At 39.1% G+C, this 25,989-nt stretch overlaps 1 protein-coding gene and 1 long non-coding RNA gene across 2 annotated transcripts in view; one reads left to right on the top strand and one right to left on the bottom strand.

Annotated features, from left to right (window-relative positions):
* Positions 1–7,672: 7,672 nt before the first annotated feature.
* Positions 7,673–25,989, top strand: part of SPATA13 (spermatogenesis associated 13) — a 192,894-nt gene continuing 174,577 nt past the window's right edge. The window contains exon 1 of the mRNA XM_084525534.1: positions 7,673–7,820. The gene's annotated coding sequence lies outside the window, so the exon portion shown is untranslated. The remainder of the gene's footprint in view (positions 7,821–25,989) is intronic.
* Positions 8,115–10,009, bottom strand: LOC311424857. The gene is made up of 3 exons (XR_014686214.1): positions 9,976–10,009; positions 8,493–8,742; positions 8,115–8,334 (listed from the first exon to the last, which is right to left on the bottom strand). It is a non-coding gene; the product is annotated as an uncharacterized lncRNA (long non-coding RNA).

Raw genomic sequence — 25,989 nt, 5'->3', positions numbered from 1 at the left:
TTTGGTACATCAGAGAAGAAAGGCAGAAGAGGTGAGGAGGAAAGAACACATGGCAAAAAAAAAAAAAAAAAAGGAAATAAAAGAGAGACATAAAAATGCACTGGCACAGAAGTGTCAGAACAGACCTAAAATAACCGGCTGATGGGTGTGACAAGCGATACAAAACTAGTGCTAGCTAGTTCTAGCAAGCACTAGCATCAGGTGCCCAGATGAAGCATCTCACTTTAACTACCTTCCCTGGGAGACTCCAGTCTGGACCACTTGCTGGAAACCAGTTACAGCTCATAGCTGATGCCACGCGACAGCACATGCTTCCTTGTCTCATTGCTGAGAATGCAATAACTTAATTATTTTTATTTTTTAATAACTGGAATACATTCTTTTAAAAGTGAAAAACAAACCATCACCACTTATTTCCATCCATCTTTAAAGGCAAACATCATTAGATCAGCCGCTCTACAGGTTTTTGGTCACAGCAATGCTTGAATGTGCCTTGGGCTTAGCTTTGCTGAGAAGCATAGATTAATCCCATGCTACTCTTTCTTCCACAGCTCTGGCACAAATTAATTCAAAGGAAATGTGTTAGCACAGCCTGCATCAAACCTTGCATTAATTGAGCTCAGTGAAAGGCAAGTGTATATGTATACGAAGCGGCTGCAAGCTGAGCATCGCTGGAGGAGGGGAACGTGAGTGTTCCGGGGTGAGAGTTGGTCACAACCCAAATCTGGCAGTTTATAGCACATGCCATAGCCTATGGCCCAGATTTTTTTGCTGAATTCATCACCTGACAGTTTTCTTATAAACAAACTACCGGGAATCCAAATATCCAAGTAGGACACAGGAAATTGATACTGTAAGGGTCTCCATCTATTGTCACTGCATTGTGTAATTGCGAAGGACATGTCCATGTAATGCCCATTCATATGATGTTCACACCAACTATACCTATCTCAAGTTTTTGTATCATCCCTTACCTTGGCATCTGAGCCATACACGGTCAGTAGAAAACTCTCTAGTAGCCATGTGTGGTCAATCCATAGACCTTCCCCCTCCCTGTGGAGGGGATGCTTCTGTTTTGCTCCTCTTTTTATTTTATTTTATTTTATTTTATTTTATTTTATTTTATTTTATTTTATTTTATTTTATTTTATTTTATTTTATTTTATTTTATTTTATTTTATTTTATTTTAATTTATTGTTGTTTAGTGAGCTGGTTTTACTGTGCTCCTGATGGAGAAAAAAAGCTTTTGGATGTCATTAATGACCAGTGACTGGAATCACACCGCTTCTTTTAGAAATGTGTTCCTAGCCCAACCCTTTGACCAGGTCAACTTAGATCATAATGATTAATAAAAAGAATTAAAGAATGAGAATATTAGACCCTCTCTGTCTTTGTACCTTCTCGCTCCTATGTAGTGCATGTAACCAACAATGTTCAGAATGAAATTCAGGTACCATTTATCCCATCTGGTAGAGTGTTTAACTGTACTTCATACAGTCACAGTTCCCATCATAAAATATTCTTCACGAGTGAGAGGCACATATGTGAAAGCCTACTCTGTTTTGTTACTGATGTAATGGCATTTACTGAAGAAAAAAAAAAAAAAAGAAAAAAAATAGTCTGGGCTAATTTCATTCTTTCAAAAACTGCAATTTAACATTGATGTCAGAAGATGGCAGCAGTAAAGCACAATTAGGACCTTTTATGTCCACAAGTCTTTTCTTTCAAAACATATATTTGTTCCAGAAAGAGGCAGATTTTTCAAAAGGTGTCACTTTCAACAGTGGCATTGAGTATGACAGACATCCTTCCAGTAAACATGAATGCATGACTGCCTTTCATCTTAATGGAAAGCATGTATCAAGAGCTCAATATCTCATTACATGTAAGCACACAAAAAAATTACGTTGCACTTTTATTCTCAAGAAACAAGTGTTCTATCTCATCCATAAGAAAAGATAACATTACATTTCTGCAAATGCCCATGTATATCATTATGCAATATAGCGAACATCTACTGAATTTCAAGGACCATTTCTTTTAAATCAAAAAAAATCTATTCTTACTGCAAGCATTTCTTCCAGTAAAGACCCCATTTTAAAGCTCAGGAAAAGCAGAGAGATTCTGCAGTTGGAATATTCATCAGCTGAATGAATGTTCAACAGTTTCACACCACCTTGAAGGTCTTTGGCTGTGAGTCTGTCAGATTCCCCTATGGCTTAGCAGGCTGTCATCTATCAAAGGACACAGTGATGCCAGGAGACAAAGTCTGTTTGATTTAAGAAGTTATCTCAGAAAGAAAAGCCAAGAGACAAGGCATTGTCACTGAGTTTGTTCCCCCCTTCTGCAATAATAACTTAATACGTTTACTAAACCATATTCTCGAGGTTTAACATCTGACATGACTACCAATATGTTTTCTGAGCTGTGGCATGACAAGTCCTGCCCTTCTTCGAGTTCTGACCTGACCAGTTGCCTTACTTTGTTGGGTCCTCACAAATGTCATTGCATTTCAGTCTCACTTCAGGGAGATTGGAGGCAATTCTATCCACTCTTTTCCATCACTTTAAGGGGACAATCCTGGAAACACTCCTGTGTGATGTAAACCAGATGCTGGTTTTGACAGTCAGTGTCTGAGGTTTAAAATCAGTGCGATGCCTATAGATGACATTGTTTATCCCCTCAGCCATGTACCTCTTCACTTTGCTGGGGATGACTTGCCTCAGGATGTCTCTTTCTGTAACCACTGCTGAAGAGCAAGGTGCTTTTTTCTAGCCAGAGCTTCTCAAGAGTTCTGCTTTTGCAGTGTGTGGTTGCAGTATGCTCTTGCAGTGTGCCCCTCCCTTGAGACTGATGACCTTTGGACAGTCTCTTCTCCCTGGGCCAAGGCACAGGATTTTGTCTGACAGAATGCTTTTGTCTTTAGTTAGCAGGTTCAGGAGTCCGGGTCATTTCTGTTTTTCAGTGGATGTAAAGGTATTCAATACCTTTACAAACATAATATAAAGCACATTTGTGTCTTTATTTTGTAAAAATACTCTTTTCTTCCAGCTTTGATCATGTCTGTGACATCGAAATAGTTTGTGATATACAGGTAATAGTTCCCACAAGTTATTTATGTAGCAAAACACAGTTCTGCTCCTCAGCTGCTACCAGAGAGTGTTCCGTAATTTCTTCAATGGATCTGGTCAGACTGACACCAGTTGAAGATCAAATCCCATGTGATTAACTGTGACAATAACCACAGCTAATATAGTCTTAACCTGTATACCTCTAGTAATCCATGTAGGATCTAAGTAATCTGTTCAAAATGATAACTCATGAGGTGTCTGTCAGTTGTCGTAAAAGGAGAAAAACACCTGTGATTCTTCTGCCCTTCCCAGTCTCAGGACTATTAATGATCAGAGCTGCACCTTCTCACTGCACCTGGCTGTTTCAGGGGATGGTTATAAGTCATTGCTGTGCAGTTATTCATGCTACATAATACATCTGTAACCCGATTCATCATAGAGTTACACCAGAGTTAGGACAATATGATTCTACTAATTTTACAGAGCCTACTACTTGCTTTAACAAGGCAACTGACCATGATGACACAAGCTCTGAACACTACCAGCATGGCTTGTGTAGCCTACTGACCATGCAAGAGACAAAAAAGACAGTTCAAAAGCTGGTGCTACCCTAAGTACCTGAGAACCAACTGTATTTCCAGCTGCTTTTTAGAGGTGCTCAGAAAGAACACTGCTTAATTAAGAAAAGGGTTATAATCAAAAAGATGAGTAAGGTCAGAGATGTGGAGACTTTCACTCCAGATTCTGGTATTTAAAGCCTATGTGTTGTAATCCTCTAATACCAGCTATCATAAAATAAAACCTTTTAAATGTAATGAGTGCATATTCTCCCTTAGAGTCAGGGAAAGGTGAGTTTATGAAAGCAGAGTAGACAGCACTACAAATATCATTCAGTCACACATCTTCTTCAGATAAAGGATGATGCTACATTAGCTCTGCAAATGACTACAACGAGGGTTGAATGATCTTCCCTGTTTTGCTCTATTTAAGAACAAACTTCAAATCAGATTTTCTCAGCAGAGAGAGCTTTTATGTAATACTCGATTGTTATCAGTAATAACAAATGAACTAATGACTGCTTTATTCCACTCAGCCAAAAGGACTAGACAATAAACTAATCTCTCTCCTTTTCAATCTAATTTTGCCATGGGAATCATTGGTGCTACTTAGCAAAATCCCTACATAGAAGAAATACACATTGGTGGAAAAAAAAAAAAAAGAAACAAAATCTTTCTACACTGATGCTATCTTGATAATGACTAAAAATCCATCCATGTACCAACTTTCATTTCCTGATCAAGTCAGAGTATGTGAACATTACTTCTAACAATGTCCGTAAACTCTTTGATAGAAACATTTTGAATTTTGTCTGGGAAAACCACTCAGTCACTCATGACAGTAATGAAATACGTTGATGGAGTTTTCTTTTGCATCCAGTCATAAAATTATTTTCTTCACTATCGGTGGTTATACTTCCATTGTGGTTCAAAGCAGAAGATGATGTAGCTGCTCTGTCTGAGGCATGGCAGATGTTCCCATATATTAAATGAATCCTGGAGCCCTCCAGAGAGAGACCTTTATTCAGTACAAGCTGGGGTGTATTACAACAGCTTAAACCACTCTTATTCATATCGATGTCCCTGTGGAACAATCAAAAGATCAAGTTCATGGACAAATCAGCATTTCAATGTGTGTGCATTCAGTCTATATGGTCTGTCCGGCTTCCCTTTGTGTGCTGGGACCCTGTATCAGCAAGTGCTGCACTGAGTCAGCGAGTTCTCTGGTCTGGCCATGTGGAACACAATACAAGCCGAAGGTTTCCCTTTTCATTTCCCTGGTTACTTCTGTTTCCACGGAATACACCACTGCCACTTCCTGCCTGCTCAAGCCGTCAGTTATGCCACAGCCATGGAGCTGCACATGGAAAGCCATGCAAACCTTCGTGCAGCCATGGGTGCAGTGAGGCAGGGATTGTCCATGAGCCACATTAAATCAAATCTCCATTCCCTGGCAAGGAGTCCCGCTCCAGCTTTCCTGTAGGCCCCCTTTAGGTACTGGAAGGCCGCTATAAGGTCTCCCCAGAACCTTCTCTTTTCCAGGCTGAACAGCTCCAGCTCCCTCAGTCTGTCTTCATAAGAGAGGTTCTCCAGCCTTCTGATCATTTTTGTGGCCTGCCAGTTCTTTATTTCAACAAATTTTTATGAAAAATTTTAGCAGTGAGAGATTCTATTGAAGTAATTTTATTTATTGACATTCCACACAAGAAGAATTTCACCACCCACAGTCAAAGCTGGAGAGCAGCTGATGGCATGTAATCAGGGCCTTAAAGAATTGCCTGTGTCTGGTACTTGATTATAGATTACAATGCAGTCATTACAAGCCAAGATACAGTCATTACAAGCCAAGATCAGAAATTGGAAGTAGTACTTTTTTGGCTTTAAGATATTAATCTCCATTCACTTCTACATTCATCAGTTGGAAATAAAACCAAATTTTCCACATACAGCTAAAACTTTAAACTGATAGGAATTTGAAAATGCAATCCTTGCCTTGTTGCTCAGTAGCATGTTAGCTACATGCTTACGTTACTAATAATGGCTAGGCTTCTCCATAGCACAGGGAAGAATATTATGATTGATGGTAATGCAGACTCAGTCTTCAAGGCTTGAAGGATTGGACTTTCCATGTTCGTCTTTACTGGTTGGTTGGAATAGTGAAAATAGGATGTGACATCTGCCTGTGCTTGTGTGTGCAAAATAGCAGCTGCATGAGATGTGATAGGCAATAATTGGCTGCCTGCAGAGCAAGAAAACACCCACATAAATGATGGCTCTCTCTTCTGAAATTTAGGCAAGGAAGTCTTTCAACAAGGGGCAGGCACCCTATCAGGAATGAGCTGTCAAATCTGTGTACATCATTGCGTCTCATTAAAATGGGAAATGCAGCTCTTCTAATCATTAGTTCAGACAGTGCATCATCCCACCATCCATCAAGATGGTATTATTGTAATGCATTATTTGTGTCAGTGTTCACCATAGCAGAGTTCTTGGAGACTCCCAAAACAGCCTTTTCTTCTTTTACAGAAATGCATGGAAACTATTTAAAATTAGGGATTCTTAGGAAAGAAAGATAAAACAACACAAAAAGAATCATATTGCAATAATGCACCTACACCTTGAATATCGTATTATTCAAGTATGTTCTGTCACAAGAAGGATATGGAAAAGTCAAAGAAGGGAAGCAGAAAAGATCAAAGGAATAGTACCTGTTTTAGGAACAAGTAAATAATCCTAGTGTCTTCAAACCAGAAAAGAGACAGTTTGGGGAGGGAGGATGATATCATCTTGATTTACAAAGTTTGCATCACATGAAGAGATTAAGCAGGTAGCAATATTCACCCTTTCTTATATCTATGACATTATAGCTACAAAATGAACTTTCAATACTCAAAATGGTTCAATTCCAAACAAATGAAAGGAGGAACTTTTCATTCACACAGACAAATGATGGAACTTACGCCACAGAGTGTTTTGGATGTGGGATGATGAACTCACTGCATGAGCGTGTAGAAAATAAAACCACTGAGAACTATTACACAGAAATAATTACTGTTGCAACTTCTTGATGAGGAACTCCTCTGGACTGATGAAATTCGAAAGTTACACTGCCTCTCCTGTCCTTACACATAACACTAATTTCAATGAGCTGGATGGATCTTAAACTTAACCAATGGACTTATGTTCCAGTGATGTAAATACATTTTGTTATTGTTGCTACTATTAGCTGTTACTGTTATTATTAAAGCAGTACCATACATTAATAAGATTATGTATTTTTTTAAAACATGGTGTTTTCACTAATATCAAAAATCTCAACGGCCTCTGCCTGGGACTGAAAAATAATTTCAAGACAGGAAGACCTGGTATTACAGTCAAAGCCTTGGATGAATAGCAAAGACTAATGAGATGTCAGTTTTTATTTGACCCAGTTGTAACCCAGATATGGAGGTGACCTGACTGCTAATTTATTAGCGAGACTGCTGTGGCAGCTCCTGCTGTAATGGCTTAAAATGAAATGATTTTTCTCCAGCTTTTCAGAACATTGCTTGGTTTATGTGTTTTTAAATTTTGGATTGTAATGTTGTAATGGTTTCCTTCTTTTTATCTGTAGCCCTCACATGATGTCAACCTTCATGTTAGAAAAACAAACAAAAAACATTATCTAGTGGTTTCTAAAAGATATATTTAAGAAAATACCTTGTCATATCTCTGTTTCCAACACCTTCCAGCTGTGGTACTGGGACAAGACATGATACTGACTGTGGCCCCTTAGGCTGCCTTCATCCACTGGATCTCATTATGTGGATGCTTTAGGCAGGGGCCTTTTACAACCTATGAGCAATACTGCAGTAGAGCCCTAGGAAAAATAACATCTGGAAATTGTCTTGAGCTTGCAAAACTTCTACTCCTCCTAAGTCATGTGTCACTTCCTCTAAGATTCGAAGTCATAATAGAAAAACGAAAATGGAAGTGACACTGTCAGCAGTGTGACCCTCACAGCTGTGCATCCACTGGGACCCAGAAGAAATTGCTTCTAAATGCCAATAGGAAATGCCATAGGAAACTGGTCAGCAGAGCATTATGTTTGCGCTCTGATTTGGCACCCTTCAGTCCAGCATAGAGAGTGCACTACTGGCTGTTGGCACCAGGCAAAACAAGGGGCTTTTCAAGGCTGCAGTATTAAGAAAGGTGGGTGTTTTCATGGTGTTGTGTCTTCACTGGCATTTGTAATGGTCCTTGCTAAATATTTGCTTCAGATGGCATGAAGCTTTATATTTAAAATCATAGAAAATGCTGTGATAATACAAACTGTATATGAAATCAGAAGAAAATGCTTGTGAAAGGTAGAAAATGGGTATAAATTGGGACAGATTTATTTATTTTTTTCTTTGTGGATTTTATTCAAGAGCTTTCAGTTAACTATGGGACACAATTTTTACAGATAGTATCTGCCTGATATATCTAGTTTACTAATAATACACAACACAACTTTGCAGATAAGGATGGAGAGTGATACAGAGAGAGAAGGTTTCAGTATTTGTCCCAGTAAAGGCCAGCATAGCACTGGCTACCACCTGGGCTGTCTGGTGGCTGGTGTCAGCTGCCATCCCATTGCTGGCATTGGGAAAGGTCAGAGGGAGCTGCTGGTATGAGCTGCTGGCTGAGGAACCAAGCCTGGTGTCTGTCTTCCACATCTCCCTGCCTACTGTGCAGAAAAGAAGAAAAGATTTGAAATGGGGGCATCAGGATTGGCCATGCTAAGAGTAATATGAACAATGTCCCCGTCTTCCATGTCCCCCAAGACAACTGGAGCAGCAAGCTCCATCTCTCCATCCCTCCAGCCCTCTACTGCTGGCTCACCATTCTGGCCTCTCCTTTTATGCCATCAGAGACAAGAACAAGATCTGGCCTGAGCTTGGGTTTCTCCATTTGCTCTTCCTCACTTGTGTGACAGTGATTGAGGTGAAGCAGGGACCACACACTGGTGAGGGAAGGGACGAGGCTTCTCACAGGAGCTGGTGTGAAATGGAGTGGGCCTGGGCTGCATGGGGGTGACAGGTGACTCTGTCTCGGGTAGTGAGAAGTGATGGGATCTTGTTCTTTTGGAAAACTGAAAGATAAGAGAAAAGGAGTATCACAGAGTCACTTTGCTCTAGTACCTGGGGCAGAAAAATATCACTCTGGCAGCTGAGAAACCCTGGACTGGCTCTTAGCTCTGCAGAAAATACAGTGAGAATCCTTCATGCTCCTTACACCATAAACTGAATGGCAAACATAGATTAAACTCAAAATGTAAAACTAATGACTACTTTCTTTATGACGTTGAATACCACAAACTTCTGCAGGGCTGTGGATCTTTGGAGGCACCTCATTGTGTCACAGTCTTGCAATGCTGAGGCAAGTGTCTTCCACATGAAGCATCTTTCATATGAAAGGAGGCTGAGAGAGCTGGTATTCATCAGCCTGGAGAAGAGAAGGCTCAGGAGGATTTTATTAATGTGTCTAAATACCTGATGGGAGAGAATGAAGATAAAGGAGCCAGATTCTTCTCAATAGTTCCCACTATTAGGACAAAAGGCAATGGACACAAATAAAAACAAAACAAAACAAAACAAAACACTCTTTCACTGTGAAGGTGGCTGAACACTGGCACAAATTGCCTAGAGAGATTGTGGATAGAGACAATCAAAACCCAGATGGACACAGTCTTGGGAAACCTGCTTTAGATGGCTCTGCTGAGGAGGGATTTGCACTAGATGCTCTCAGAAGGTCCCTCTCAGCATAAACAATTCTGCAAAGCAGATCCAAGGGGGTATGAACTGCTAGCAGGAATCAATGTGGGACCTGGGAAAGTGGACTGGACCCAGGAGACCTGGATGCATCTCAGGTGGCCAACTAATTACTGAATGTGGGTGGGAAAATCACTTTGCTTTCAAGTGCTTCTTTTTCCCCACTCTTATAATGGACATAAGAGTGCTTACCTCCATTAGAAAGCTCTTTGAGGCTTATGACCACCACGTAAAAGCAAGATATATATTTTTTCCCCTAAATGTGTTTTATTGGTCCAGTCTCAGTTAAACAAAAGTTACTACATTAAGAATACAGTCTGGGAGCTGTGACTGCAGAAGTCACTGGGCACAGACTCTGGCATCTCCTTCCTCTTAGAAAACCATGCTGATAACATCTCAGTGGGCTGCTACAAGGTTTGTTGTTAATGATTATACACCATTTTGAAAGTTCAGTCTCTCTAGAAAATCATTGATATTAATGAACCAGACCCATGTGAGATGAAATTCACGAATGAATTCAGTCTCACTGCCCGAGGGGAACAATAAATACTCACTCAGGAGCCAGGGGCAGTTTCTGAAGGAATGGCGTAGGCTCACACAAAAGCTGACCTATTCTTCCAGCTTGCCATCAGGCCAGGGACAGGCTGGTGGTGCTACCTGAGAATCCTTGTGTTAAATGAGTCTGCACAACCCACACTCAGCAAACTCAGCTTTTTTCACTCCCTTCCTCCCAGCACAAAGTTCACTTGAAAAATGATAAAAAACTGTCAAAGGAAAGTCCCTTCCGTACAAGTGAATGCCCTTGCTATACTCGTACTCCCAACACACAGCTCTTGTATGTTAGCTCTCACAATGTAGGTCAGCCTAATGCAGGGACACTGCCAAATACCCCTTACCTGTCCTCCCTGTTGGACATGTTATTTTTTCTCAGCTGAAAATGCTGGACTAAAATTTGGCAGGGTGACAAAATAATCATACACAGGGTGGTAATGATGATATCACCAGGTGTCCCTTAGCTTTGAGTTATTACCATCACAGCAAAATTCATTAACATGTCAAAGCACCACAGCCCAAAATGCATACAGACCAACACAAAGAATTAGGGCATGAAAGACAGCTTATGTGGAGAGTCACTGACAATGAAAAAAAAAAAAAGACAATATTGTGCTTAGGGCAATTCTCATTCATCAGAGTCTTGTCAGTATGGTTAGATCCTGCAGAATAAATGTGTCTAACCACATCTTGTTTGGCCACACTGAAGTTAGAAGGGTATCCTCCTTTTTTTTTTTTTTTTTTTTTTTTTTTTTCCCTGTAAAGCAGCCAGAGATGTGGATGCGTATCAGGCCATTTTCTCTGTCTCATCATCAACTTCATTTCTACTATATAGTACAATAGTACATGATGTCACACCATATATTAAAAGGTATCGATCCATTTTCCGACCCACTAAATTGATGGATTTATGTTTTCAGAGAGAGAAAATCACTGTAGCCCCCTGGAAGGCATCTGTGTGTTGATAATTTAGAGTGTTAAGGTCCAAGACCAAAGCCACACGTGATCACGCTGCAATTTGTCAAGCTCTTGCAAGCTGGCTTAATATCCATGCAGGTGATTTCCAAGGATATTCTTCTGCCATAGATACTGGTGGTGGTAATTAACTACAGTCCCTCTGAGCCACTGGGCTGTCAAGGGTCATTTCAGCATGAAAACATGCTCAGCTGCTATATATGATGTTTTCCAGGCAAGACACAGAATTGGGATTTTTCATTTACAATAACTATTCCACAAGGAAGGGTAATGCTAATGGAGTCTGGTGTCCTACTTGCATCCCCAAGTGGTAAATTGCCACTCTGCCTGTTTGAAGATTTGTTTTCTTACAGTGCACAGTTCTTTTGAGCCCTACACAGTCACACATTGCTGCTGAGTGCAGTTTCCTTTTCCCCTAATGTTTCTGCAACACTGTCTCCCATTGGGGGTTGAGAATCAGGCACGTCCTGCTTTAAAACTCAGTGAGTACCTCTGAATCCAGGTTGCACTGCTTTGGCAGCACCACCATTTTTGCCTGTATAAGGCAGCATGAAGTGAGAGATTGTCTTACTGACATTAATGTTCAATGCAACTGGAGCGGGCCAGCATGAAAAATGGATGTTGGTTAACTAGCAGGTGTTAGGTATGAGTAATGAAAGAAATGTGGGAGGCAAACTTTGCCCACTCACTTTGTGCAATACTTGTCTCTCTGCAAAGAATGGCCTCTTTGTGCAGGCATAAGCCTTGCATTCATTTCCTGCTCTGATCTTATCTAGAGAATTTGAGTGACCCTGATATGCCATTAAATTTGGGTCCCTATACACTGAACTACTCCTTCCGTTTTTATTCATGTCTTGGCATTACTGGGCATCCCATTTTTCCCCTCCACAGATAGATCAACACCCTGTAATATCCCTGAGCTAATTTTGTATGTAAGTCGTAATACAAAGAAAATGCGATCTAGCAATAACAATCACAGCTTTTGAAATGGAGCATACGGTAATGTGATCACACGTTTATCAGACACACACCTCCCTGAGCCTTCAGAGGTTCAGTATTTTCTTTAAAGATACAGAGAGACCATCTGTCTATAGTCTACATATAGTCAACAGACCATACATAGCCTAAAGCCTACCTATCTATAGTCTTCCATACCACACATCTAATTTACATATGCAAGATTTCCCAATGAAGCAGGGCCATGATTCTTTACTATTTGGGTAGATAGGCCAAAAAAGAAATGGTCCAGACCTTTCAAGTGTCAGTAAATGTGTCATTACAGTGTCAAGTACAGCATATTTTAAGACCAGCAATAGTCATTCAAGATTATTTTCTGAATCATAATTCAGGATGGAGACTCCTCAGCTTCTCTGGGCAATGAGTTCCGGTACTTGACCACCCTACAGAAAAAAGAAAGGAAAGGAAAAAAGGAAAGGAAAGGAAAGGAAAGGAAAGGAAAGGAAAGGAAAGGAAAGGAAAGGAAAGGAAAGGAAAGGAAAGGAAAGGAAAGGAAAGGAAAGGAAAGGAAAGGAAAGGAAAGGAAAGGAAAGGAAAGGAAAGGAAAGGAAAGGAAAGGAAAGGAAAGGAAAGGTCATTTTCATATATTTAAATGTAATTTCCTGTATGTTCTCTCATGTCTTACATGAACTACTTGTTCTCAGATAAATGACTTTCCCTTTGACTTAGCAAGAATGCATTTCAATGATCTTCTAAATAAATATAAGAAGCTGAAATGAACTTCTGTGCTCCTGTCCTTAAGCAACCCGTGTTGACACTAAATATCCAGCAGTAATATGATGTACCACAGTTAAATGAGGAGAGTTAGGTTGAAGAGAGAGCCATCATCTTGAAGTTCAGCATAACACATCTGAACTACTAAAATTATTTAGAATTTTGCAATTTTTTTATTTTTTTTATATATATATTTTTCTATTTGTTTTTCTAGTTTGTTCTCAGATGCTATGGTCCCTTGGACGTGACTGTCTGCATTGTCTAATTTAGATCTATGCACTGATGCAACTCAATTTTCTCCACTTTCATAACACAGGGGAATATGTGAATAATAACATATGATAAAAAGTTCTATTTTGTTCCTTTTATTCCTTTATTAATTGTTATTCTCTAAAGTGTTAGATTGCTAATTGTTATTAATTGTTATTCTCTAAAATGGATTTAAATTGGTGTATCAATTCCAACAAGACTCAGGATGACATATCAGGGTATATCTATCTTTCTGACCATGCTTTACAAGAAAAATGGGCCATTACTTTGAAACACAGAGATAAAATAAACACCCACACTGAATATTCTCACAGAAAACCATGAGAAAGCTTCAAAAAAGCATACTTTTATAATGCATAGATTAAAAGTATTGCTAATAATGTCAGGAAAAGAAAACTTCAAAGTGCCTCATGGTTTCCACAAGCAGAACGGAACAACCGCTGGCATCTCTGACAGAAAAGACAAACTTCAAAGTGGAGAGTCACCTTGGAGTGCTCAGAACAAGAGAGATGCTCTTGATGTACCTGGTCTGTGAATGAAGAGGAGAGAGATGTTTCCATAGCTGTCAATCTTTCTCTTGGAGAAGCGCTAAATTCTCTTAGAAGCATAAGTACTAGAAGAAAATGTACCACACAGACACGCAGAGCATAATCATTTTTATTCAGGAACTTCCAAAATATATTTAATAATTATTTTTCATAATTTTCTTCACTTGTCGGGTGCAAAATATTCACCTGCTCATGTGGGCTGTAGCAGTTTCCTATATTAGGCAAAATAACAAGCCTAATCATTAATATTATTGATCACATTGTTTCAAGCAAAACAGTTGACAGTCAAATGTGGATAGCTTTCTCTTAAGAGTGGCACACTTCTGTTACTCTTGTGTAGATGATGGCTGACACACACATCCGTATATCAGCTGGGTATCCATATATCAGCTCCTTGGTAGAGCCTTGTCTTTTCTATTCAAGGAGGTCTTTGGCTGCAATCCCAAGTAAGCAGTAAATGCCCCAAAGTGGCATCGCTCTGCATTTACAGAAATGCAGTGAAAGCAGAATTAGATGTGATGCAATTAATGTGCCCTCTGCAATTCTTGTAAAAACACAGTCTTATTGATAAAGAATAACAAATTGATTTGTTTTAAGGCCTGAGCTTCCATGAGATCCCAGAAGCTGTCCATAGGAACAAATTTAACAGAGCCAGGGGACTGGCTTGAGTACTATCCTGTGCTATCCTTTTATTTATTTGCTATCCATTGTCACTTTGGGTTTTGTTAGTCTGGTAGGAAACATCTACTCCATGGGTGATATTTCAGCTGAGTTTAGCATTGCTGTCATTGCTTCAGGGAATTTGGGAGCTCTGTGGGTACAGTATTCTTCTGCCTAGTACATTTGCCACCAGTTTGTGGTGGAGCTATGGTTATGAGGGGAATGAATATGGCATGTTTGATATGGCCTTGCCTTTCTTGTGTCTCTAATGTGCACTTGCTGCTGGAGGAGGAGGGGAGAGAAGAGAAGCAGCTTTCTTCTGAATTACAGAAAGATATGATTGCTTTCTATAAACCTGGAAGGAGGGGGGGGAAAGCTATTTGCATTAAGGGATAATGTTGAAAAAAACAGCAAGAGACTATTAACTGCAGGAAATTAGAAGATGATTTTTAACTACTAGAACAGTCTGGCTTTAGAGGAGCATTTGTCTAAGAGTAACAAGGGCAAAACAATAGACAAATTCTTAGACTGAACGTCATATACTTAAGAAAAAGTCTCTTGGTGTCCTCGTTTCCTCTGACAACTGAGAATTTGACTCGGTGTCTCAGGAGCTACCTTTTAAGCCTGTGTCCTGCAGGGATTGAAGGAGTCTATATCAACATTGCATGATCCCTGTGAGTTTCTTACCCAGGCCTTCAGGTAATCGTGACCTTCACCTTCATGTTCTCACAAGGCTGCAGGAGGCTATAGCTCTGTGCTGTGCTGTTCAGGAGCAGCTTGCAAAGACACAATGTGCTTTCTTTAAGGGAAAGTTTATTGGTGTTCTCTTTTTTTACTTAAGATCACAGCAACCAATGTTATTTATAACCTAAACTTGTGGAACTTGCTCAGAGAGCTTTCATAGTAGGTTTTTTGGAGCAAGGCTCCTGGACAAAAGATCTGTATCTTGCTTGTTTGTTGAGGTGAAAAAGTGAGGAGATGCCATCGGTAGAGTAAGACCACTTTTGAAAGAGGCACTTTTCACATTACTTCAGCTGAGGGAGTTGCAAATTCCATCCCCACCTTCAGAGAATTCAAGTTTCTGGCCCAGACAGAATACAAAGGATCTCCAATGCACAGAGGTTGGGTTGGAAGAGGCAGTCAGTAGCTGAAAACTAAGTGCCTTTCACAGAATCCCATGCTCCTGGTTTTGATTAGCTGTGGAAATGCCAGTGGGAGAGTCAGCAAGGCCTTTTTTCTCCCCTCACAAATCAAATAAAAATCTTTCAGCTCTGGCACTTTAACAATGCTTGGCTTGCCCTGTGACATTGACTGAATTGTATGGACTAGTTTTTCTTTCAGGAACAGACATGCAGAAACAGAAAAAAACTGCAAGAGTACACACATTGTCCAAAGATTCTAGGACTCAGTAAGAGTGAATTTACTGAGCACAGCTCAAACAAATCAGAAGGCTTCCTTCTCTCCCCCATATTTTTCACAGACCAGGAGTTACAGCACAGGTAGACTTCTGTATATGGTGCTCAATACTCTGTATGTTATGATAGGACAACTGATGGAGCAGCTTCAAAACAATTTTGGAAGAAGTCAGATTGATTTCTTAGAGATTTAAATTGTGTGAATGATGCTCAGTGTTTTGGAAAACATTAGACAGTCTCTAAATCTCCGAACTACCCCTGAGAAATATAGTATGTGACTTTTACATTGAGATAGTAAGAAATAAATATTATGCATAGATTATTATTCTGACTTCATAAAAATTTCAGGAATAGATCAAGACATTTCTACTTTTCCTCTGGACCTTTACACATACAGAAACAATGTTTTTTATCTATTTCTAATCCTTCTTCTAGCCTTCTGAGAATTTGGAAAAGAACATACTACCTGGGTTGCTAGAGCATTGTCAGTCTTCCTTGTCCATTGGATGTAGGGATGAAAGCACCTTTCTGTTCTGCTCTGTTTCTGTAAATATCTTTGTGTGAGAAACTGCTTGGGAGGCTGCTGAATCTTCTCCCAATCCAGAACTCTTGGTTCTTACTCATTGTCTAGATGAGAAGATCAGATTTTGTAAACTGCTTCTCCAAGCTGTTTTTATAGCATTTGCAACTCCAGAAGCTCAAAGCCAGATTTCCATGCCTTAACTTAAAGCATGAATCTACATTGCTGATGTCCCAGAAGACAATCTCAAAGCAGTCTGACAGGCTTGGAAAACTTCCAAACTCTCCAATCCATTCAATTTGAGTGTTTCTAACAGACCCCTGCCAGCTTGCAACAAATATGAATCACGTAAGTTGCTCTTTAGTTGAGGCTGGCACATCCCTGATTGCTGCACAATGCACTGGAGGAGTTAAATCCAGTTCCACAATGAGGATGAGTAGGCTGGACTTTGTAGCCCAGCACATTCCTTCCAGTTTCTAAATAAAGTCAGGAGAGCTTTTCCCTTAGGATGTTCTAGATGGTTATGTTAGGCTGCAGTGGAGCTTAACCTCTAGATGTGTACCAGCTGTTTGGAGGGTGAAGGAGACAGTAGATTCTGCTACATATCAATTTGGTAGGTAAATGGTAGATCTGATGCAATGCTGTGGTAACTAATATTCTCTTGACATTAGTCTCTGATAAAGAAAATAAAATAGTTATTGATATCCAGGCTATCAGTGTCTCAACTCTGTGCAGACTGTTGCCCATATCAGCAGGATGCATACATTCTGCAGGTACCTACTGGTGACCCCAATCAGTAGAAAGCACATACATATGGGAGAATGTGAACTAGAACAGATCCTCATAGAAGTTCACAGTAGGGATGTCTCTTCCTATTTATTTTCTCTTCCAACTATAAGATACAGTGCTAGTTTATTATTTCTGTGTCAACATTGATCATCTGTAGGGGCCTAAAGAACAAGGTTTTCAGCCATTTCATACAAACCTCAAGTGAACAGTCAGGGATGAGAGAAGGAGGGGAATATGGTTCTGACTAAAAACTGGGAAAGGAGGATAAAGAATGTCATATAGAAGGGGAAAAGAAGATCCACTTACAGGAAAACTCTGTAGCTAAAACTGCCCAGAGATGTATTTTAAACTTGCAAAATCTGAACATACTAAAGATTGTTCACAAAGAAGCATGACTTTTTATATTACTTACAGAAGGTTTCTGGACAACAGAGCTGTCCAGGGCTGTTGAGTTGTGCAGGATCTTCAGGATCTCTCCTTTGATACTGGCAGAGAAGCATTGCTGTACTTTAATATTGCATGAGTCCCCAGCCTCACTAGGGTTCAAAAAGCAGTTTTTGCTTCCCCAGTGCCTGGGGTCTCAGCAGGATGCAATGCAGAGTTGCTAACATCTTAGAGGAGTTAAGACATGCTGGACATTTCTTTCTGAGCAGTAGCAGCACCTACGTGCCTAGCACCCAAGTTTCCTGAAGGCAGTCCTGCAGAGCTCTTTTGTAAGATTTGTGGAAAAGTTTCAGTTCTCTGTGGCTCTGTTTCCTCATTTATGTATTTTTGATTGCAAGAGAAAATTTGTGAGTGCTTAAAGGATTGAGTTCCTAGAATGAAAGCTGCTGTAAAGGCAAAGGCTTAAGTTTAAATTCTTCAGGGCATGCATTACTGTTTATTTGTAATACGACACTCCCGTGAGCTTATTAATTCAGCAATAATACCAATAATAATGAAAAAATTATATTTAGGGTCCATCTGTTTTATCATTTGGTTCACCTTGTGGCAGAAGTTATTCAGCATGAGCTGTGAACCTGCAAGTTCCTTTGCACAAATCTCTCCATCCACACAGAGTAGTTTGCAAGCCTGGGGCCTCGCACTTAGAAATGAGGGAACAGGTCTGTTGGAAATTAAGAATAAATGGGTTATTTTTGTTGAGACTTGGCATGCACTTAAATAGTGAATGCTATAGAATGAGTGCTGCTAGCTGTATGAAAAGGAAACATATGAAACAAACATGATTTTTCTTTTTCTTTTTCTTTTTTTTTTTCCATATAAGTCTTTCAAAAAGTTGTATTCTGCTCAATATTTTAATTTTAGAAGTGGACCACAGCTAGAATGAAACATCCTTGAGGGTAGGCCCTGTCTTTTATTATTTTATTATTATTATTGTTGTTATTATTGTTGTTGTTGTTATTATTATTATTATTATTTAATTTTTTTAACTCTGTGTGTGGTGGTGTAGCTGCTCCAGGCACCAGCCTCACAGACTGCCTTGGGGATGCAGGGAAAGGTAAGATATTGTTTCTTCTCTGAAGACAAATGTGTAGAAAAATGTGGTAATAAAAAAGAAGCAGGAAGCAGGAGAAAGAGGAAGAAGGAGAAGGAGAAGGAGAAGGAGAAGGAGAAGGAGAAGGAGAAGGAGAAGGAGAAGGAGAAGGAGAAGGAGAAGGAGAAGGAGAAGGAGAAGGAGAAGGAGAAGGAGAAGGAGAAGGAGAAAAAGAGGAAGAGAAAGAAGATGGAAAAGAAGAGTTAGAAGAGAGAGAAGAGGGAGAAACATGTGACTTTGTGCATGTGGTACAGAAGTTACAATGTGGGGAGCGAGCCAGCCACAGAACGGAGGAGGCCTGCAGCCTGGATTTCCCAAGGTAGAAGATGCTAATAGTTGACAGGCTGGCCTCTGAACATTGAGAGACTGATGGAAACATTGCTGCACTCTTCCTCAAAACTGGGATACTTCTGCTCAAAGAACCTTTGCTAAACTGCTTTGGATTAACTCAAGCTTGACAAAGTGGAACTAATTAGCCTTCATCTTCCCAATCATATGCAAAACTACTTTGAATTTTGGAAGCAATGATATTCAATATAAGGAGTAATGCACACATCTGGCTTTTAAGGAGCTGGGTGCAATATAAATCTCCAGTGATAACTCTGCTCTCTGGTAGATGTCCAAATGTCTGCTACCAAAGCAAAGGACAGAGGTCACCCCTCTGGAGAGAATGGAGGTCACTCCTCTTCACAAGTGATCAGCATGACCCTTAAAATAAGAGATTGTCCTGTGGATACACACACCCTTCCAAACTCTTCAGCATATCTTATTTTACTTTGATTCTGAATGACATATTGAGGACTGAATATAAACCCAAATCTCTCTCTGTTCAAATGCTACTTTCAATACCAGCCCTGGTCTCTTCTCTCCTGTGTTTTAATCTTCGTTTCTTGAGGAAAACTTTTTCAGAGATAATTATTCTTTCCAATTCCTTGACTCAAGACACTTCATTTTAAGGCCTTTTCAGCACAAAATGCAGCAGAACTGATGATTGTTCACTCTAGACAGTTAGTCTGAGTTTCAGTAACTAAAAATAAAACTTGTCCTTATTATTTATTCTGATGCCAGTAAAGGATATGTCAAATTAGTAGAATCAGCTCAGTGTTTAGGTAACTGAGATTAGCTCCACACCTAACCAAGCTCGTCCTGCTGCTGAAAACACACCAAAATCACTTTATTTGAGCTTAATTAAAAGTACCTTCATATTTTTTAACTAGTTACTAAAAACAGATAAACAGGTATTCTACATTCGTAATACATACTACATTTTTACATATTCATGTCATAAATATGTTTTAAAGACCTCAGAGAAAACTAAACTATGGTAGTGGATTTTGTGCTGGAAGGAACATCACAAGAAACAGTTTGTAGTTTGTCCCTGTTCCAAAAACACTACAGATATTAGGAGGCAGATGATAAAATGGATGCAGAGAATTGACTTGCCTGACGTGATCCAGCAAAACAATAAAGAAATTCATGTGCCATTATTTCATGCAATATTTAGTATGACCTCAGAGTGCTATTTGCAAAAAAAAAAAAAAAAATGAAAGAAAGAAATCAAATGCACACTGCATAAGATTGGGTTGTCAACATGAAAGTCAGGGTTCAGCTCAGCTTCTGTCATCACCTGCTGCAGGACAGACCCGTCAGAACTCAGCTGCAGTGTGGCAGTGTTACCACAATGAAGGAGCAGAAAACAACTATCTTATCTGATACTGGCTGGAGAGGCTACAGGGCCCTCCAGTGATTGTCTTGGCTTACTTCCACTTTTGCAAATTTCTGAGTTGACTTTTGCAGAAGCATCTAGTCTATTCCATGCAATTTATAGCAAGGTTTAAATAAAGGATCAATGAGCAACTAATGGTTGTTTAAAAAAAGTGTAATGTAGATGTTAATAAACCCAAGAGTAGAAGTTTTTGTAGATAACTGCAAGCAACATGCTGATCTATTAGAATTTATAACATTCATGAAGCACACAACAAAACAAATACAGATTAGCTATTAGTTCTTGGGGGAAAAAAATGTAATATCAAATGTGGTCAGAATGCTGTTTTCCAGAAGAAAGCCAGAAGTATCTTTTTTTTTTCTGCTGATTAAAATGGCTGGCTGAGGAGGAATTAAATTTGGCAGGGAGGTTCGGAAGTGAAAGGTTCCCTGTGAATCAAAGCGTGACAGTTCTCAAGAGTAACAAATCCTTAATTAATGGGGGATGGATGCCAGAAGCAGTTAGTTTAAAACTAAACTTGAAAGCAAGTGCAGGGATTCCTTGAAACAAAGGTTTTCCATTGCTGTTTACCGAGAACATGTTGTCTTATTTGGTAGGGTATTGGGCCTGGCATCATAGAGGCATCATTCTAATTGTCATTTAATAGAAGCTTTATTTTATCCTAAGCCACTTCCATGAATTTCCCATCACCTAAGCACAGCATTAAAGAGAATTCAAAATCAAACAAGCTACTCAAGAAAGAATTGTCCTTTGACAGAACTGGGGCTCCCAGTGCATTTTAATTTTTCTGCAGGCTGCAAGGGATGGAGGCAGGGTCTTCTGTGTGTTGATCTGTGACAAATAAGTTGTTACCAAATAATAAGCACATTAGCTGTGTAAAGGTTCAGGATAAATCTGCACATTTAGCATATGTAGGGATAGATAAATTTACATATGCAATTACTGCAGAATTTGGAAAAAGGCAAAGAAGTGATGACAGACTACTGCCTTTGTAAAAATCCAATTTTCTAATGCACTTACACCAAGTATGAGTAGATAAGCAAAAAGTTCTGGATTTTCATAGTGATCATGCTAAAGAAGCACATAGAAATTGGCAGTAGTTGCATTTATCTTTTGCTCATTAAAGCTCATGCATAGTTCATTAAATATTGCAAGTAAATTAGCCATTTTTTTAACCTCACTTATCTACAATAAGTATTGGGAGAAATGTTGTTATTAGCAAATGAGGAATGCAGTGGTGTAAATAGATAGTGATATGTAACACCCTGCCTTTTTTAAATTCAAAAATATAAGTGGAAAGGTCCATTAGTTCACTTTACCTACGTTTCTGATTGAGCAGCTGCTGTGAAGGGTAACATTATTTCTTTTCTATGTATTTCATTAGGTCTCACTTCTGTGTCATATTACAACAGAGAGCCTTAATGATGCTAACTACATTTGGCAGGTATGGTAGTAAAGAGCACATAAAAGCATCAGCAGAAACAGTCCTTGCTCATTAATTCATAGGCTTTTCTGGAGTGCTTATTCCCATAATATGTGAAGCTTTGTAAACTCCAAATGGGTTTTTCTTCGCAACACGCTCATGAGAGATACTGAAGAGGTTGTTCAGTTTTATAGGTGGGTGATAGAAGTGCAAGGAGATTAGGTGATTATAGCCTAAAGTATTTTGAAAAGCTAAGCAGAGACTCTTTGTTCCTTGCTCTGAGTGTGCCTGGGCCTCTTCCCTGGTTTCAAAGATTTGGGTGCCATGGGAACTCATAAAGTGGGTGTCACTAGCTCATGTCTGTTCACTACATTTTTTCAATTTATCCTGAGATTGCAAAACATTGCGGACTGCTAATATAAAAAAAAAATAAAAATCATATGGAAATAACATAAAAATATAGAAAAATATAGTTGTTTGTCTAGTGGAACCTCTATAGGTATCTGTTGTAGCCTACTTACTGCTCAGCACCAGTTACTCATAATGTGAACATGTTGCAATCTCTCACTCCAGACTGGGAAGGGCTGAGCTACAATATTTTGGTTATACAGCTCCGTCTGATGGTGCTCTGGCTCCACAGCTTTGCTTTCAGCTATTGGAAAGGTAGGACCTGGGGCAAGTTAATGCTGGGGGTAAGGAGCTGCGACTTCAACCACCTCAGGCCTGGGAGCACCTGGAACCTGTTGCCCAGAGAACAGCTCTAACCATGGGGCAGGGTGGCAGGACCACTGCCCAGCCAAAGGACTTGAGCAGGTGGAGCTCTTTGGACCTTAGGACCTTAGCCTCCCTGATTGTCTTCCAAAGGTTGCACCTACAACCTTAGTAAGAACATTTCAGAGCATGTGTGAAAACCTACGTTTAGGAATGCAGAGGACTTTGTAATCTAAATCTAGGTCTAGGGGCCTTCAGGGTTCAGCAGTCATTGCTAGCCATGGTTTATATCACTTTTCTGAAGCTATGTGCTTACTATGGCATACGAGTCCCACAATCAGACAGTGTGGGTCTCCAGAACACAGCTCAGTATCTACAGCTTTACTAGAGACAAGACATATTACAGCTTCTGTCTTCTTATCCACTTAAAGAAGCTACCCATTAAAGGAGTTTTATATGATTTATAAAAAAAATGATAAAGCAGAGCTGATTGATGGAACTTTAAACTAGATTTGAAAGAGGAAAGGGATAAAAACATCTATGGGACATAAGCTATGGGACAGTATGGCAAGATTTGAGGGACTGTGTTAGTGAGATCCTTCAGTCTGCTCCACAAGTTGGTGGGTGTAATGAAGCACATTTTAAATGTTTGTTTACAAATGCACACGGCATAAGGAAAAAGTAAGAGAAGCTAGAAGCCTTGGCTCAGTCCTGGAGTTACATCATTGGCATAAGCAAAACCTGGTGGGAAGAGTCCTGTGACTGATGTGCTACGATGGTTGGTTAGATGGTCGTCAGAAGTGAGAAGCAGAGCAGGCTAGGGGTGTGTGTGTGTGTTTGTTTGTGTGTTTGTGTGTGTGTGATGCTGTATGTAAAGAAGGGAGTGGACTGTACGGAGCTCGCTGTTGGCAATGATACTCAATTAGATTTGAAGCTGGCCAGTACTGTAGGGAACAGTAAAAATGACTTTTAAAAATATGTTAACAGCAAAAGGAGGACTGGAGATGACATTGGTCCTTTACCTTGTGAGGATGGTCACTTTACAAATAGGGAGATTAATAAAGCATTAATAGGGGCATTAAAAAAGCCCATAGGCAGAAAAGTTACAAATAAGCCTCTCAAGTCCTTGCTGATCCCTCTCAGGTGGACAAAGACCAATTCTCAGTAACAGAAGGCAACAAGGGACCAAAATTGTCATAGCCTTTGGTCTGTATCCCACCTTTTCACCCTTGCCACCTCTTTCAGCAGCTTTTGGAAAGATAGATATATACTTTAGTTCTTCAACAGAAAAGACATCCTAAATAACAATTGAAAAAATATATTAGTAATTCATTCTGTATTAACTCAACAAAACACTAAGAATGCAGAGTGGGAATTCACAAGTAATTATCTAGATGGCTAAAAAACATTTTATAAAATGGATATGTATATTTTTTTCAATGATTATTTCTTTCATCAGGAACCAGGAAAAGTTATGGATACAACTTGTAATCTTAACTGCCAATTACTCATTGTTGACCGAGGCCTCTCTATTTCTATTTAAACTAGATATGCTGGGTAAACAAATGATTTAAGAGCCCAAGCTGACCTTCAATTCCTCTGTAGTCAATGGAGAGACTACACGTTCAGATGGTATTGCAGATCTGTCTGTTACCTGTAGGAAAGCACACACTGGGAGTCTATGCTGGGCATCTCAGCTATATGCCTAAAATAGGATTCTTTTAATTTTGGCCCAAATCTCTATTTCTTACTCAGACAAAACTGCAACCTAGATAGATTTTTGCAGTCAAACAGATTTGTCTCGGGAAGGATTGTCATACCAATATGTGTTTGTTAGTTCAGCACCTCGTGGCAAGAAAAGACAACAAAAATACCCACTTCCTTAACTCTAAGAACATGAAAGGTGTTATATATATGTAATAAAGCAGGTTTTGAGCTTTACAATGCAAATATTTACTCGTATAAAGGCTGACCTCACCCTTCTTTCAGCATACAGTAATGCCAGAGCTACTGGCATCCATGCAGTGGATGGGGCGTGAAGGAGGAAGGGCTACGTGGGGTTCTACCTTGGGTGAGTGGGTGCAGACACCAGCAAATGCAGTAGTGTTCATGAGATTTACATATGATTTCTCTCTGAATTCTGCTCTTAAGTTCATTTTTGGGAGGCATTTGAGCCACAGAATTTTATTTGCACAAGCACTCAAAGAAAGTTAATTTTAATCATGCAAATATGTAGTGTTTCACAAATCATAAGTCTGAATTTGCACTTGAAGGAATGAACTAAATCATCACCCAATTAAGGTCAGAAAAAAACAAACAACTTTTGTAATTAATTGCCCTGAAGAATATTATTCAAATTGTAAATATTCAAGATCAGTAAGGAATAAATTAAAATTTTATGAAACAAAACAATAACAACAACAAAACAAGTTAGAATAATTACTATATTTGAGGAAATTGATGTTATTTGGATATATTTCATGGCATGGAGGACTACTTAATTTTATCTTCTGACTTTTTTTTAAAATAACTGCTACATTATTACATGTCATATAAAAAAAAAAAATTTTTTTTCCTTTTATCTTTAGCTGCAAAGAGGCATGAGTAGTATTTATTTTATTATTACATTTATGATACTGACTAGCAAATTGTATGTCCTTTTACTTAAGGACTTCATTTTAGAGCTTCACAGTATGCCAGGCATTATCTAACTGTCAGATAATAGCAAGAATCTATGTACCTTAGGTAACTCCAAATGATACAGATTAATTTTCATGAGTCTTATTGAGATATGTATACCTGAAGGACTAAGTAAAAAGCTGTCTTGACTCTGTGTAGAAAATTAATTGCTGTAAATTTCATGCTTACTAGCACTGGATTACTGATGAAACTGCAATCAGGAATCTGACAGATGAGGGATTAATTCCCCAGAAACAGGGTTTCTTCCCTCTTCTTGTTATGATCTTGTGTATAGAGGAAACAGATCTGACTATGACAGATGAATAAATTAAGAAGTCTAGGATGAAACAGAACAGCTGGAAATGTAACTGGTGATAATTGAAGGCTAATTAACTTCAATGAGCAATTTTCTACCAGGTGTTCTATTAGCCATATAGAAAGAGAAACTAAAGAAATTGTGTGGATTGCATTTTCATTCAGAAATGTGATATGAACTGCTGCTCTACCTACATGGTAATGGGAAAATTACTGTACTGTCTGTTAGGGATATAAATATTCATGTGACTTTGATGGATTTGCAAAAAATCCTTTCATTTCTTTTTAAGCGCTGACTTGATTTTGTATGTCCTTTACCAGAGATGTGAGTCTTTCTTACTTTAAATAATAGATCAAACTGAAAAGTCTACTTTTAATAATACTTTTGAAAGTGAGAGCTTTTTCTCTGGCATTCTTCATCAATTTTGGCTATTCTACTGTAGCCTGCTATAGCACCTTCCAAGCGGCATTTTTAGGCTATGGCCATAATCCCTGTAGGTTTTGGCTATTACTTGGAACATCATATACGATGTATATTCAGACTTTATTTTCAAACCAACCTATTTCAAGAGCAGAAATTTACACTTTTTTTTCCTGTTTACTTGTTACTTTCTCTACACAATTCATATTTTCATACATATTATTTTATTATTATTATTTTTAATTTTTCCATGATGCATTTATGATCCTTTGGCCCTGTACAATCCTTTGTTTAATTTT

This window comes from Aythya ferina (genome assembly GCF_964211825.1).
Source record: "Aythya ferina genome assembly, chromosome: 1".
NCBI classification, from domain to species: domain Eukaryota; kingdom Metazoa; phylum Chordata; class Aves; order Anseriformes; family Anatidae; genus Aythya; species Aythya ferina.
The sequence above is the reverse complement of the archived record's forward strand: the minus strand, read 5'-3'. Positions and strand labels throughout refer to the sequence as shown.